This window comes from Chlorocebus sabaeus, chromosome 21, assembly GCF_047675955.1.
Source record: "Chlorocebus sabaeus isolate Y175 chromosome 21, mChlSab1.0.hap1, whole genome shotgun sequence".
NCBI lineage: Eukaryota > Metazoa > Chordata > Mammalia > Primates > Cercopithecidae > Chlorocebus > Chlorocebus sabaeus.
This window is the reverse complement of record NC_132924.1, coordinates 28,026,173-28,042,892: the sequence shown is the minus strand read 5'-3', so window position 1 is coordinate 28,042,892 and position 16,720 is coordinate 28,026,173.

Below are 16,720 nucleotides of genomic sequence, written 5' to 3'. Positions count from 1 at the left end.
TTGTTTCTCTTGGAAGCTTTTCTCAAATGTCTAGTGATTCTTGGCTGCCTTTTGATATGTAAAAGGTAGTCTACCAAAAAGTTGATTGTAATTGTGTATAGGTGTTGCTTCCCTGTAATGGGATCTAGTTGCTAACTGATCTTTCATATGTGACTCAAATGTTTCTACAGATCTTTTCAATGGTACGGTACCTCTGAAGAGAATCCTCCAATTTCCTGCCTAAGTCTTTTAAGCTTGGCTGCTGGTGTTGAGAGGTGGGTAGGAAAGGAGCTTGGAGTAGCACTGTTCAATATTTCATCTGATGTCCTCCTGAGTGTCTGTGTCTTTGTTTCAGGAGTCTCTCGAGTTCCATTTCTCAAGAGACTATACCACCTACCTCCGGTGGGGGAAGGGTTGTCAGCAGGTAAAGAGGGAAACTGGAGTTACAACTGACTCTAACTCAGACTTCAAATAATCCCTGTTTTCAGCCTCTCTCCTCACCTGTGCCATCTTGGTGTTTGCAGTGTCTGAATGTTTCCAGAGTTTAACATGGTGACTTAGCTTTCTTCTCATTGATAGTGCTATTGAGGCCTCCTGCCCCCTGTTGATCCGTCTTGTTTCTGCATTTATATATTACAGCATAAGGTTATAAGTGTCTCCTAATGCTATTGAAGATAGCTTCAATATCAAGTTTGTGTTTGTGTTTCTCATCCTACTTACAGTTTGGGGTAATTTTGGAGAAAATAAAGAGACAGAAATGTCTTTACTGTCTTGAAACATGAAGATGTTGGTATTAACTTTTACATCAGAATATCTTAGGAATGGAACATTGTACTCTGTGGCCAAATAAAATAACACCTGGATATTAAAGAAACCCAGAAGGCCTTCTTTCTCCTTTTTACAATAATTGGGTTTGATTTTCTTGGAAGTTTGAACTAGTGCTTACTGTTGACTCTATGTTTAGTTGCCTTAGACCATCAACATCAAATGTTAGTCAAAGGTGCCAAGTATTTCTGGGAGGAGAATTGATGACAAGGGAAACAGAGCCTCCTCTTCAAAGAGTCTTTCACTGTGTGGGTCTTTCTCTTTGAGATCAGTGCCTCGTGCTACTTGTGATAATTTATAAGAGTTAACTCTCTTCATCTTTGCTTCCAATCTCTTAATCTGGTGAAAAGCAAATGATTTCCTGTATAATTATTTCAGAATGTGAATTCTGACTCTGCCTTATGAACTATGTGAACTTGGGCAAGTTAAACAATTCTGGAACCTCAGTTTCCTCTCCCTTCAGTCAGGAAAAATAATACCAGAGGTACTGATGATATTAAATGAATCAAGAAATTAATCCATTAATTTATTGAACAAATGTATTAGTCCATTCTCACACTGCTAATAAAGACATCCCTGAGACTGGGCAATTTATAAACAAAAGAGATTTAATTGACTCACAATTCAGCATGGCTGGGGAGACCTCAGGAAACTTACAATCATGGCAGAAAGGAAAGCAAACACATCCTTTACATGGCAGAAGGAAGAAGTGCTGAGCAAAGGGGGAAGCCCCTTAGAAAACCATTACTCACTGTCACAAGAACAGCATGGATGAGGGGAACCATCCCCATGATTCAATTATCTCTACTTGGTCCCACGCTTGACACATGGGAATTATTACAATTCACAATGAGATTTGGGTGGAGACACAGAGCCAAACCATATTAACAAGGGCCAGGCATAATACTTGATGCAAAGATGAATAGGCCAAAAATTCCTGATGACAGTCCAACAGAGGAGGGAGGCCCAGGAGCAGATTACTAGGGTCTAGAGTGGTGAGTGCTGGGATAGAGAGATGCATTATGGGAGTATAGGTGATGAGTACCTAACCCCACCCTGGAGGGTGGTGGCATGTTAGGGAATGCTCTCCAGAGGGTGATGCTTGGGACTTGAATGCCAGATCTTAAAAGAAGGTCAGGCATTACCTCAGTGAAGAGGAAGGAAAAGAATATTCCACATTATGGGGACAGTATAAGCAAAGATTACAGAGGCCAGATTCAACATTGTTTATATTGGAAGGTAAACATGATTTTGTGTTAATGACTTGCCTAACAAGGTCTCTGACACTGCAGAAATATTACTCACATCCTCCCTTCAGCCCCTAAATGTGATCTTAAAAATTCAAGGGGGCCAGGTGCAGTGGCTCACACCTTAATCCCAGCATTTTGGAGGCTGAGGCGGGCAGATCACTTGAGGTCAGGAGTTTGAGACTAGCCTGGCCAACATGGTGAAATCCCATCTCTACTAAAAATATAAAAACTAGCTGGGCGTGGTGGCAGGTGCCTGTAATCCCAGCTACTCAGGAGACTGAGACAGGAGAATCGCCTGAACCCAGGAGGCAGAGTTTACAGTGAGCCGAGATCATGCCATTGCACTCCAGCCTGGGCAACAGAGCGAGACTGCAGCTCAAAAAAAAAAAAAATTCAAGGTGTCAAGATGTAGAGATATCCGTCATATGAGTCAGGTGTAGTCCCTGTGGGATGTGTGTGTGGGTGTGTGCCTGTGTGTGTGTACATAGATATGTGTACATGTGTAGACGACCTTGTGTTCTGTCATCTTTGGTTGATTTTATATTAGGTTTCATTAGAAAGCTAGTTTTTTTTCCTCTTAGCAGTTTCAGTTTGACCTCCATCATTAGTATATTAGATTAGGGTATAATCTAATATGCAGGTATATATTATACACACAAAATACATGCTAATGCGATCTATTAGGTTACACTCTGCTGTACTTCTCTATGAACTTTCTGTATAATTCTCTATAAACTGCTGTCATGTTCCATGAAAATCCTTGTGCTCAGACTGATACCACATAAGGGACTTTTTCTTAGCAGTGAGCTGGGTTTGCCTATTCCTGAATTCCCTGAAAAGGTATTCCTGCCAAGGGTTGCGATGGAATTGAGACATAACCCCCTCATTTGAGGCACACAGGGAATTCTAGCTCAATATGAAAACCCTGCTTCTGAGGTTAACATGGATTTTTAAAATTATATTGTTCATGAATGGGGATGGATTAATCACCTGTAAGTTCTCAGTACTCTCTGTCAGAGTCAGAGGTGAGCTGACATGGAAACACACACATTGCTCCATTAGTGTTTTTGGCTGTGCTTGTATTTTCCATGAAGAATATAGTGTGGCTTGGTTACTACTGAATTCAGCTAATTCCAGAATAATGGTAAGCATTTTTTCCTATTAGGTGTAGAGATAAAATGAAAAATCATAAAGATCAGTAGTGCCTACATCATGGTTGTCCCTTGGGAAGGTGGATTCTGGTGCCAAGACTGCCTTTAGATCCTGAAGCATGGTTTATTGAATATTCTCAATTAATTTCATCCTTTTAGGAGTAAAGGTAAATTCCACTGTGGAAAACTCCCAATCATGTCTTGTGAATGAAGCATGAAATATAATTTTAATTTACCCATGAGGTGTCACTAAGAAGTCATGAGAAGCATTTTCTTAGATGCCTTGCAAAAATGGTTCTAAGGGTAGTTTAGAAAAGAAGTTTCAGAAAATATCTTTTTAGCATTAATTGAATCACTCTAGTTTATTCACTTGCTTATTTAGTCATCAGATATTTATCGAGGGCCTATTATTATTATTCTAATGTAATATTAGGTGCTTGGAATAAAGAAGGTGAATAAGACACAGTTAGCTCTGTTCTTTATTTTTTTTTTTTTTGAGACAGAGTCTCGCTCTGTCACCCAGGCTGGAGTGCAGTGGCACGATCTCAGTTCACTGCAACCTCCGCCTCCCGAGTTCTAGCAACTCTCCTGCCTCAGCCTCCTAAATAGCTGGGACTACAGGCCAACACCACCATGCCTGGCTAATTTTTTTGTATTTTAGTAGAGACGAGGTTTCACCATGTTGCCCAGGCTGGTCTTGAATTCCTGAGCTCAGGCAATCCACCCGTTTTGGCCTCCCAAAGTGCTAGGACTACAGGCGTGAGCCACCGCACCCGGCCAGCATTTAGCTTTGTTCTTTCATGAGTTCTCAATCCACTTTGGGTGGGGAAAATGGAGGAGACAGAAGAAATACATGAAACACATCACATAAGATATGATAAGTGCTATGGGTTAGATATATTATTATATCATATATATTACACACTATTCTATAGTGACCAATTCCTGGGTTGTTAGGGTGGACTGAACAAAAAATTAAGGATTTCCTTCCAAGCTGACTCCCCTAGAGAACTAGACTCTGTTGGGAATATCTAAGTTCTGTTTTTTGTTTTTTTGCAATACAGCATCATAACTTTATAGATGTATTTACAGTGACATAATCTGTACTGGATATTAAATTTTAAGTGGTATACTGATGGAAACAAAGATTTCTGGATAAATTAGAGAAGAAAGTTCATTTGTTCCATTTCTTTTAGAAATAGTAAATTCTGTGGTTATTTTCCTAGGACAAAAATAAACATAAAAATTATTTTCAGGTTGTTCAAATAAGAGTTGCAGTTGCTATTATGATATTTACCTGTACCCATAAATACTTTAAATCCACTGTCAAACGCAGTTTATCAAAAGACTAATGGCGATGGTCCTTGAAGCCTTTTTTTCTTGTAGCAAACAATTCACCAGTTGAGACTAACAGGAAAAAAGAGCAATAGAAATGACTGAAAAGCACATTTTATTGCATACTTTTTAGGGAAATTCTATTTTATTACTTTGGGATAAAATGGAGAAGCAACAACCCATTTGCCAAGTATAAATTTGTTAAAAACAAATTTAAACAAGTTAAAAACAAGTATACATTTATTATTTACTTTGGTTGTTCTTGTTTTCATTGTTTAATTTCCTTCTACACAACTTTCTTGCTTGGAGATAAAGGTTATCCCAACCTAAAATAAATGTGACCGAATTCATAATTTATTCATCATTCATAACATTTTGGAGGTGAAATATTGCCTCCTGGCCAACACCGGAATTGGTTGCAGCTAGTGTTAGGTTCTGAGGGGTTTAGAAAATGACACATGAAGCCTAGATCCTTCTGTAAGGAGTGGGAAGTCTAGCTGGAGGGCCGAGAATTCATGGGAGTCCCAGCAATTTAGTGATACTGCCAGATTCGTGTTAAAAGCTTGCAGTATTCTTGCGGCTCTCTCACGAATAAACTCGTGGAATATTGAAACCGTGAGAAATATTTCAAGGTTGACTTAAGTTAGTATGATGTATGCACTTACTAACTAAAAAGTACAGCCCTAACCCTTGCCAGGCAGTGAGTTAAGTTCTTGCCCTCATGGAGCTCACGTGCTAGGAAATGGAAGAAATGATTGTGTGAGGCATGGTTTATGCTCCTTGTTGATGAGGCAACATGCATTAAAATTCAGTTTCGGGAGCTGGGAGCTGGGCGCTGTGGCTCATGCCTGGAATCTTAGCCCTTTTGGAGGCTGAGGTGGACAGATCACTGGAGCCCAGGAGTTAGAAACCAAGCCTGGGGAAGATAGTGAAATCCCTTCTCTACAAAATCTATCTATCTATCTATCTATCTATCTATCTATCTATCTATCTATCTATCTATCTATCTATCCATCCATCCATCCATCCATCCATCCATCCATCCATCCATCCATCTATATTCAGTTTTAGAAGAGCATGAGTTTTAGGGCTGAGGCTGCAGGAGAGGTAAGCATAATAACGCTGAAGCTCTAAAACTAGACCCAATTTTTCTTGACGATTGGTTTGAATCTAGAAATCTCCCAGGATGACGGGACAGCTAAATTTCCATGTCACAAAAGCGTGTGACCGCTGCTCTGAAGTGCTCCAGACAGGTTATCAAGTTTCAGGGCTGTGCTCCGGCCTGAGGACATGTTTTCACATATGTTTTCCTGACAGCTGTATATTTTGCCCATTGTTTATACACATGCTGTATAGGAAAAAAATATGCTTGACAGGAAAATTAACTGACAGACTCGGAGCCTGAAATCTAGTGAGAGATGTGGGTCAGAGGGGTTAAGCAAGTTCGTCTTCAACATTAAGGAAAAAGTTTCCTCAGATGTGTTCTTCCGTGCATGGGCTTAGTCCGTGCACAAGCCCACGACAGGCGCAAGCCTCTCATTCTTTGCAAGCCCTGAACGATAGCTACTCTAAGAAGATGACATCACATTGAGTGTTTTGGCTCAGGAGAAGACATATTCATGAATGGGTTGGCCTGCAGCAGTTTTCTGCCAGTTCAGGCCGGTGATTGACAAGTACAAATAGCTCTGCTAGTGGCAGCGCAATTGGGCATCCTGGTTGCTGTGTGTGGCGCACGCGGCCCGGGCCTGAGCGAGGTGTTCAGGAGGCAGGAGATCGGTGAGGCTGATTCTGCAGGGTGTTCTCCTTTTGTTCCTGTTAGACCTCTCTCTTACCGTCTGTCAGAAAGACAAGCTTTCTATTGAGAAAGATTGTGCCTTGTCCCACTCGGTAAGCACCGAGGTAGTAACCTAACACTCTTGCCAGGTGCTTTGGGCTTAGCTGGCTGATTCCTCATTGAATGATGTTTGGTAAATCTCAAGAGGCAGCAAGAAGTGCAGAATACTCCCAGAGTCAGCCTGTAACTGAGCTCTGCTCGGAGCATATCTAGACGAAAATCACGAGTTGTGAAATTGTCTTTCTCTTGCCAAACACTCCTCAGACGTCAAAGGTAGCAAAGTAGAAACAGGAGAATGGGCCTGGAAGCCCAGGGCATCTGGAAAGCTTGCTAGCAGGTACTGAGGCAATGCCAGGCCATGCTTAAAAGGATTCTGTTGCAATTCCCTGCTATAGTTTTAATTTTCTTTTAAAAGGCAGATCCAACATTTCGATCCCTTCTTGGTCACATAAGTCACCAGCTCTGCCTTGTCTGGGATCTTCTCTCACGGTCACAGATTAATGCATAGGAAAAAGAAGTGATCATGAAGTGGCTTTCCGTTGGAGTTTGTCTGTTTTCTGCATGTTTGGCCTCTGACATAATTACCTTTCCTAATGTAATAAACATATGGAATTGCTTTTTCTAAGCATGACTGAGGGGTCAGAGTTTATGTTTCCTTTAATAAGATTACGAAACTTCTTAAAGTTGAGAGAGAATCTCCCTCATGTGATAAAAAGTTTTTGTAGGCATCATTTTTTTTAATGCAAAGTCTTGAACACAATGTTTTTGATTCTCATTACAATACCTGTATATAATTTTAGCTATTCTTCATTTGACAATTTGCATCCATAGGAGACATTATAGCATGTGCTGGTCCCAGCTCCCCATTTTAAAGATGGGGAACTTTATTTGCAAATATTCTGGCAGTTGTTTTTAGATTTTTCTTTTACTCCAAACATCTAGATATAATTATATACTTTAAAATATATGTAAAAACGCAAGATAAAAGCAAACTTTCAAATTTATTTTAGTAGAATGGCATATAAATTCCAAATATGTGCAGAGAAATCACAGCTTGTAATAACAGCTGATTTGAAGGTGGATTTTTTTTGGTGGTATAATAGAATTCTTTGCCTTATAAAATAACTCTCCACAGAGTTGATTTAAGCAGCATTCCCACCCAGTATGTTTCACGGAGGATTATGAATATAAAAAAATTCCTAAGCACTTTGATGTACACTTAATTTCTTAAAAACATGCCTACTGGGTGAAGTAAGGTATCTCTATATTTGTCTTTCATTCAGCGAATATTTTTTAATGTATTTTCTACGTGCAGAATCCTGGACTAAGTGCTAAGCATGCTACCACGACATGCCCTTGTTTTGAGTCTCGCGGGGGAGGCCGACATGTAAGCTGGACGACATGTTCAGCAGGATAAGGCCTATGGTAAATTATGCCCAGGGTTTCGGAAGCACTGTGTTCTCTAACTTTCTCTTGAAGTACAAGAAGAAAGTTGGAAAAGTCTTCAGCAGAGGTGTGACAGAACAAACCTCTGTTTTACATGGAGTGTTGTAGACTACATTATGTCCCCCCTCAAAAATATGATCACATCCTAATCCCCAGCACCCATGAATATGTGACTGAACATGGTAGAAGGTGTTTTGTGGATGTGATTAAGCCAAGGATCCTGAGTTAAGGCGATGTGGTGGAAGCACAAAGACGGGGGCATCTAAATCAGGATAGAGGGGAAAGGTGGACTTCTTGAGAGTGGTGATACTTGAAGGATGAGAAGGAGTTAACCAGCTGAGAAAGGAGAAAGCACATTCTAGTGAGAGAAAACAGCATAGAGGAAGCCTCCTTAAGATACGACACACCATGGCACTGTCTGGGACCTTCATGTATGATCAAGAAGGTGAGCTTGGGAGAGTGATAGAAGACAATAATAATCTCTCGTGGCTGTATTCCTGTTCACTGGATACCCTTTCTCAGTCTCCTTGGTTGGTTCCTATTTTTCTCCCTAAGTTCTTAACTTCAGAGTTTACAAGAGTACAATCCTTGGTCCTCTCCTCTTTCTGCAGTCATGCCTTAGTGATTTCATTCAGTCTTGAGACCTTCTACCGCATCAGGACACAGATATCCTCCCTTCTGGAGGACACAGCAACAAGATGCCATCTTGGAAGCAGATAGCAGCCTGTACTGGACAACCAGACCTCCTGGCACTGTGATCTTAAACTTCCCAGCCAACAGACTGTGAGGAAATAAATTTCTGTTCTTTATAAATTACCCAGTCTTGAGTGTTTTGTTATAGCAGCATAAAACATACTAAGACAGATACTTGACTAAGACAGAGCTATGCCCACAGCTCTCAAATCTAGATATTCTAGTCTAACTACCCCTCCAAACTCAAAACATGCATACCTAACTATCTTTTCAACATTTCTATTTGTGTACCTAATAGACACTTCAAATTCAAAATGTCCAAGGGACATGGATGGAGCTGGAAGCCATTATCCTCATCAAACTAACACAGAAACAGAAAAAACAAACCCTGCATATTCTCAGTTATAAATGGGAGCTGAACAATGAGAACACATGGACACAGGGAGGGGAACAATGCAGACTGGAGCCTGTTGCGGGGTGGAATGAGAGAAAGAGAGCATTAGAAAAAATAGCTAATGCATACTGGGCTTAATACCTAGGTGATGGGTTGATAGGTACAGCAAACCACCGTGGCACACATTTACCTATGTAAGGAACCTACACATCCTGCACATGTACCTCAGAACTTAAAATAAAAATTCAAATTAAAGTAATTCAAAACCGCTCAAAGCTAAACTGTTAGTTTACCCCTGTGTGTTCTGCTCTACCAACAGCCTTTCTGCCCCAATTGATGGCCACTCCATTCTGCCAATTGCTCAAATCAGAATACTACGAGTTACTTTTCTTTATTGAAGTGAAATTCACCGAACATTAAATTCACCACTTTAATTAAAGTGTACAATCCAGGGGCTTTTAGTACAATCATAATGTTGTGCAAGCATCACCACTATCTAACTCCAGAACTTTTTCATCACTCCAAAAACTAATCCCTTTACCAGTTAGCAATCATTTTGTGTTCTGTCCATCCCCCTGGGCATGGCAAGCACTAATCTGCTTTCCCTAGCCATAGATTTGCCTATTTTGGACATTTCAAATAAATGGAATTATATAATGTGTGGCCTTTTGTGTCTGGCTTCTTTCACTTAGTATCATGTTTTCAGTGTTCATCTATATTGTAGAGCAAGAGTATTTTTCACTTCTGTCTCTAACATCTCACATCCAATCCAACAAGAAATTCTATTGGATCTATCTTCAAAATGTATCTGGAATCTGAGCCCTTCTCAGTTCCTCAGCTGTGACCACCCTGGTGTGAGGTATCACCATATCTTTTTAAAATTTTCAACTTTTATTTTAGATTCAGGGGGTACATATGCAAGTTTGTCACATGGTGTATTGGTCCGTTTTCATGCTGCTGATAGAGACATACCCGAGACTGGGTAATTTATGAAGAAAAAGAGGTTTGACTCACAGTTTCACATGGTTAGGGGGGCCTCACAATCATGGTGGAAGGTAAAAGGCACGTCTTACATGGCAGCAGACAAGAGAGAATGAGAACCAAGCGAAAGGGAAAACCCCTTATAAAATCATGGGATCTCATGAGACTTATTCACTACGATGAGAACAGTACTGGCGGGGGGGATCCAGCCCCATGATTCAATTATCTCCCACTGGGTCCCTCCCACAACATATGGGAATTATGGGAGCTGCAATTCAAGATAAGATTTGGGTGGGGACACAACCAAACCATATCACATGGGTACATTACCTGATGCTGAGGTTTGGGACATGATTGATCTTTCTGCATTGTAACCACAGCTTCCTCCCTATCTCCCTGCCTTGAGCCTCACCTCCCTGCAGTGGATTCCCAACACAGCAGTCAACCCAAGTCAGGTCATACCGCTCATCTGCTCCAAACCCCACAGTGGCTCCCCATTTCATTCAGAGTAAAAGCCAGAGTCTCTACTGTGTCCTAAAAGGCCCTGGGAACCCTCATCACTTTCCAAAAAGTTGATTTAAGTAGCATCTTCCACTCAGACTGACTTATTCTTGTCCTTGCTCACTGAACCACACAGGTTTTCCTGCTACTCCTGCAATGCACCATCGTCCCCTCCTAAGGATTTTGCTTTTCCCTCTGCCCAGAATGCTACCCACTCACCCCCTTCAGTCTCTGGCTCATGGGTCACCTACTCAGTGGGATACGCTGACCTCCTTTTTCCACATTTGAAATTGCATCAATATCCTTCCACTCCAGCATCACAATCTTCCTTGTCTTGCTCCTGTAAACTTTTCTAAAATGTGTACCACTCTCTAACTTGCACTATTATTTATTTCTTTGTTTCTTCTGTGTATATCTCTCATCAGAATAGGAAGTCCACAAGAGTGGAAACCTTTGTCTCTTTTATTTATTGGTGTATCCCGTGTATCCCAAGTGGCTAGAACAGTACTTGGCACATAGTAGCTGCCCAACAAATAAACGCTGACTTGACTAAGTCAATAATGGTAATATGATACAGTATTTGTACAACTAGCTACCATTTATTACCTTTTTTTTTTGTACCAGGGACTGAGTTTAGGGCTATACTTACATGATTTATCTCATTTAATCCTCACCAATAACTCTGTGGGACAGATGATCACTTCTCTCACTTCTAGATGAGAAAACAAAAGGTAGGTAGGCCAAGTAACTTGTCCAAGATTTCATTGCTCATAAAAACTCAGAGCTGCTGGACATTGAATCTGTGGTCTTAACAGCAACTTTGAACTACTAGAGAAGTAGGAAGAGTGGGTTATTGAAGGGTACTGTGTTATCTAACTTTCTTCTGAAGTACAGTAAGAAGAGAGTTGGAAAAATCTTCAGCAGAGGTGTGACAGAAAAAACTTACATTTTACGCAGAGTGTGATAGACTACATCATGTCCCCCCTCAAAAAAATGATCACATCATCTTCTCCAGAACCCGTGAATATGTGACTTAACATGGTGAGAGCGGTTTTGCAGATGTGATTAAGCCAAGGATCCTGATATACGGCAGTTATCCTGGTTTATCCAAGTGACCCAGTGTAATCCTAAGAGGGAGGCAGGAGGGTCCGAGTGGGAGAGAGAAGACTTAAGAACAGAAGCAGAGGTTGCAGTAGCAAGCTTTGAGGATGGGGGAAGGAGCTATGAGCCCAGGAATGTGAGTAGCCTCTAGAAGCTGAAAAAGGCCAGGAAACTTGCTTTCCTTTAGAACCTCCAGAAAAAGTGCAGCCCTGCTAACACCTTGATTTTTGCCCCTGAAGCTTATTTTGGGCTTCTGACTTCCAGAACTGGAAGATAATAAATTGAGTTGTTTTAAGCCACTACATTTGCAGTAATTTATTAAAGCAGCCGTAGGAAAATAATACATGGACCACCCCCATTTATTAATTGAGAATTAATTGAAATTAATTGAGAATTGATAACGATCAGGTTTATTCCCAAACCAAGAATTAGATGACTTATGATGTGCAACTGCAGTTATTTATCTTAATTTAGTCACTCTTTGTGCATCTATATCAAGTCTCTTCTACGTGCTAAGGATACAGAGATGAATTAGACATGTTCCCTGTGCTGTCAAGGGACCAGAATAATTTCAGATGTTTGTGCCCTGATCAGTACCCATTAATGAATTAGCTGTAGGAACTGGGTTATTTTAAAATGTGTTGAACTAGAAGATGCTAAGTTTGCCCCAGCCCATTTTTTGAAGGCAGATTTTCCCTCCATGTGATTCCTAACTCCCCTTCCCTGGTGGGCCTCGGTTCACAGCAGAATGTGCAGAGCCTGGTTCTTCAAACCGCCTCTCACCTCTAGATTTTCTGACTGCCTCTGTGATCACCACTCGGAAGGCCTAGAAGGCCAAGAAGAGCTGATAACACCACTTTTAACAAAACTGAACTATACCCATTGCATCTGCAGCCACTCATACAAGCTTTGAAAAGTTAGGCCGGATAGAAAAGCCCTCCAGGAAAGAACTTATTTGGAAGAAATTTCAGGCTGGTGTTACTTTATAGGAAGGGAAAAACATCAGAGGAGGAAACCTATGAACCCATTCAACACAACTGGCTTCAGGTGTAATGTTTCAAGTGAACTGAGAGCGATTGTGGTAAGGTCTTTGGGTCCAGCATCTAATGTTAAAAAAGAAAAGAGAAGGAATGAAAGTCTGTCTTTCAGCATGAGCAAGGCTCTTTAAAAAATAATAAAACATAGTTTGAGGAGGTGGCTATGACAAGACTGTGACACATAATTTAGCAGGTCTTCAAAGCAATAACAGAGAGGGCAAGCTATGGTGATTAACAGCAGAAGCAGGGAAAGCAGGAATGGTGTGAGGAGGAAGGAAGCTTGACAGCGCAAAGCTTAGGGGAATGGGGTGGTGTGGGAGTGAAGGATGAGGCTGTGATGGATAGGACTCTAGAATGCTGAAAGATAGAGTGAGGTTTAGATATCCTATAAGGCAGGGAACACCACTGAAAGATTTTACAATTTTTATCCATTACGTTGCATTTGGCTTAATGCATCCACAACTTGATCCCATGTGCCAGCTATTCAGAGTCAGAAGAGAAATTTTTTTCATCCGTCTCCGGATTTAAATGGTAAGGGAACATGAGTCATCTTCCTCATGGCCCACGGAAGAGGCACGTTTCATACTGCGTTCTCACTACTGTATAGATCCCCCTCCAACAAAAAATGTTTTCTTCAGAAAGAGAAACAAAACAAGAGCTCATCTCCTCCCTGGACAGAGTACTGGAATGAATTGTCTGCCTTCAAACAAACTCCCCAACATTTTGTGTTACAGACAGAGTCAGTAAGAGTGGCTTGTACAGGTCAGGACAGTGGTTCTAAAGGTTAGGAGGAGCCACCAGAGTTTGATTGGAGGGTAGAGCGGGGTGATGGCGCCAAGCGGCTTCGCTCTGCATCCTTTGGTTATACATCTACTCTTGTCACCATCCCCCATGGAGCAGGAGGAGGGTTCACCTGCACTGCAATGGGCTAGTGCGTTCAATAATAATAGCTATCTTTTATTCTCCCAAGGTGAAGGCTGGATCGTATAGCCCCAGAATTATGTATATAAAGAACCAAACAGATGAGAGGTGATGGGAATTTTTTTTCTTAAGTACTTGGAGTTTTTCTAATAAAAATCCCATCAAATAAGAAAGTAATTCTTCTTTCTTTTGCATTCTGAAGACTGTCACCAAATTAGGACTAAGTTGGACTCTTTAGACAGATCACATCGTCCTGGGATCCTGGGACACCTCCCTGAACTTCCTCCCATTGAGGTCTTGAATTTGAATGCAAGGTGGCTCAAGAGGACACACGAAGACAGCACTTTGGAAGGCAGTGAATTCAGGCTGCCAGAAGTCCGGCCATGTGCTAAGCCCTCAGAGGTAGGAACCCAATAAAGGCAACTTTTCCCCTCTTGGCAGCATTTATAGTTGATAAGGAGTTAACCTAAGTTTGTGTGTTGCCTCCCTACCCAGTCCCAACTTGTGAAAGAATTTAGTTTCACAAAAGCAAATTTAGAGAAAACAAAGTTGCGTTAATAAAATAACAGTCCCTTTAGACTTGGGTCATCTTGAGGATTCAATTTCAGGCGTGCTTTGTTGTAAACACATTTCTAAGATTTCGTAATGCCAGCTGATAGAGTGCTTGTAGGAGAAACCAAATGTGCCCAAATAAAATAGCAGTAAACGCCATAGAGAAATTCTCATAGGAGAAAAACTACTGCAAAAAGATATACCTTTTTTTTTTTTTTTTTTTTTTTTTTTTTTTTTTTTTTTTTTTTTTTTTTTTTTACTGTCAGTTTTGTCCAGAGATTCAGCAAAGCTAGTTCAAAATAAAGGAAGACAAAATTTAAACTATCATACTTTTGGCTTAGAAAGGCTCAAAGTATCTAATCTTTTCATCTTCACAAGGGAGTCACCTGTGGCCTGTGCGTTTTGCTATGTCACTTGTGTGTGTTTCATCTTCACAAGGGAGTCACCTGTGGCCTGTGCGTTTTGATATGTCACTTGTATGTGCCCAGCAAAGGACTCGCATAAACAGCCAGAACCTGTCCACATGGCGGGTAGCAGTCTCAGTGCGACTCAAGACCCTTCTTGCTTCTTCCCTCTGTGGTCTCCTCAGAAAAAATGGAGGATGGCTGTGCCTCTTTATTCAGGAGGAACAATTAAGTGGTTACAGACCCTTTTGTATTTTATTTTTTTGTAGAGACAGGATCTTACCATATTGCCCAAGCTGGTCTTGAACACTTGGGCTCAAGTGATCCTCCCGCCTCAGCCTTCCAAATTGTTGGGATTACAGGCATGAGCCACTGCACCTGGCCAGCCAACTCTTGAGTTAAGATGGTCCATTTTTATCCAATTTTAATTCTACAAATACTTATTGAACTCCTTTCCTTTAACGCGTGTTTACTATACTATTCTTTGTACTGTGGCTATAGTGATTAAGCATGGTCTCTTTTGTCAAGGATTTCAGTCTGTTGAAGGAGCCACGTCAGCAACACAAAATGTTGGGGAGTTCGTTTGAAGGCAGACAATTCATTCCAGTACTGGGAAGCAGAGGAAGGGTTCCCACAAAAGTATCCAGAGAAGACCACACCAGAGCTAACTCAAATGCTCTGGATGGTACAGTAAAAAAAAAAAAAAAGAGACAGAATAAGCCCTAAACCTTAGTACCCAGTGGGAAACATTTGTCTGTCTTACTAAGCAAGGGATTGTAACTCAAACAGAAACGTGTTTGAATGTTATTTCATGGGTTCCCCATCCCCACTCCTGTGTCTTCCTCCTTTTAGTTCAGAGAGTTAGATACCCGCTAAGAATAGGTTAGGCATCTCAAGAGTCAGGGTGCCATCTTGTAATTCATGACTACAGTGGTTTAAGACTTTATTTGCTTAGGGGAAAAATTTGCAAGGTGATTATAGATATAATACTACCTATTTGTATAAGAATCTTAGAAAGTACGTTAATGGGCATGATAGTATTTGGCTAATACTCAACTCATCCTTTCAGTGGCTAGAGCCAACCTTTTCTAGGCAACATTTCAGAGCCATACCCACCATTATGGGTTGAAAGTGTGTCTTCCTTAACTTTGTATGTTACAGTCCGTATCCCAAAACATGACTTTATTTGGGTCATTGCAGATGTAATCAGTTGAGGTCTTACTGGAGTAGGGTGGGCTCCTGATGCAATATGACCTCTATCCCTATAGCAAGGTGAAATTTTAGCTGAGTGTGGTGGTGTGCACCTGTAGGCCTAGCTACTTGGGAGGCTGAGGTGGGAGGATCACTTGAACCAGAGTCCAAGACCAGCCTGGGTAACAGAGTGAGACCCTGTCTCAAGATCATATATATCATATATACATAATCATATATATGATAGATATCTATATAGATATATATCTATATATCATATATCTATCACATATATGTATATATCATATATGCTATGATATATACATATATATGTATTATATGTGTACATATATGTCATATATGTATTATATGTAACATATATCACATATATCATATATCATACATATGTATGTATATATCACATGATATATGTATGATATCATATGATATCTTATATATGACATATAGCATATGATATATATGACATATCATATGATATATATGATATAATATGATTTCATATATGTATATGAAACCTGGACAAAGACATTCATAGAGGGAAGACAATGTGAAGAGACACAGGAAGAAAAGGCCACCTACAAGCTAAGGACAGAGGCCTGGAACAGATCCTTCCCTTAAGGTCCTTAGAAGGAATCAACCCTGCGGACACAGTAAGTTCCTACTTCTAGCCTCCAGAACTGCAAGGCAGCACATTTCTCTTGTTCAAACCACCAATCTGTGGTACTTTGTTACAGCAGCCCTAGAAAACTAATATACAGGCATCATGGCTTCAGCGGAGGGATGGGTCTATGGAAGCGTCGCTTCATTCTATGAGAGCTGCTCACTTTCCACCATGCTGTCAGGAGGGGCCTCGAGACTTTTCCCCAGAGATGCCTAACATGGGCTGTGGATGCATATGGCCCAGCATGGGGACCTTTTATTTTTAAAACTTGTATTGGAAGAGAGTAAGAACTTGCAGATTAGCTTTCTTTTATTTTGTAGAATGTTGGACAGGGAAGAAAAAGAGAAAGAAACAGCCCCAGGGCACTTTAATAATACTTACTTTTAACCAGCAGTTAAAAGACTTCACAGGTTATTGATGGGTTATTTTTAAGGAGAGAGGAT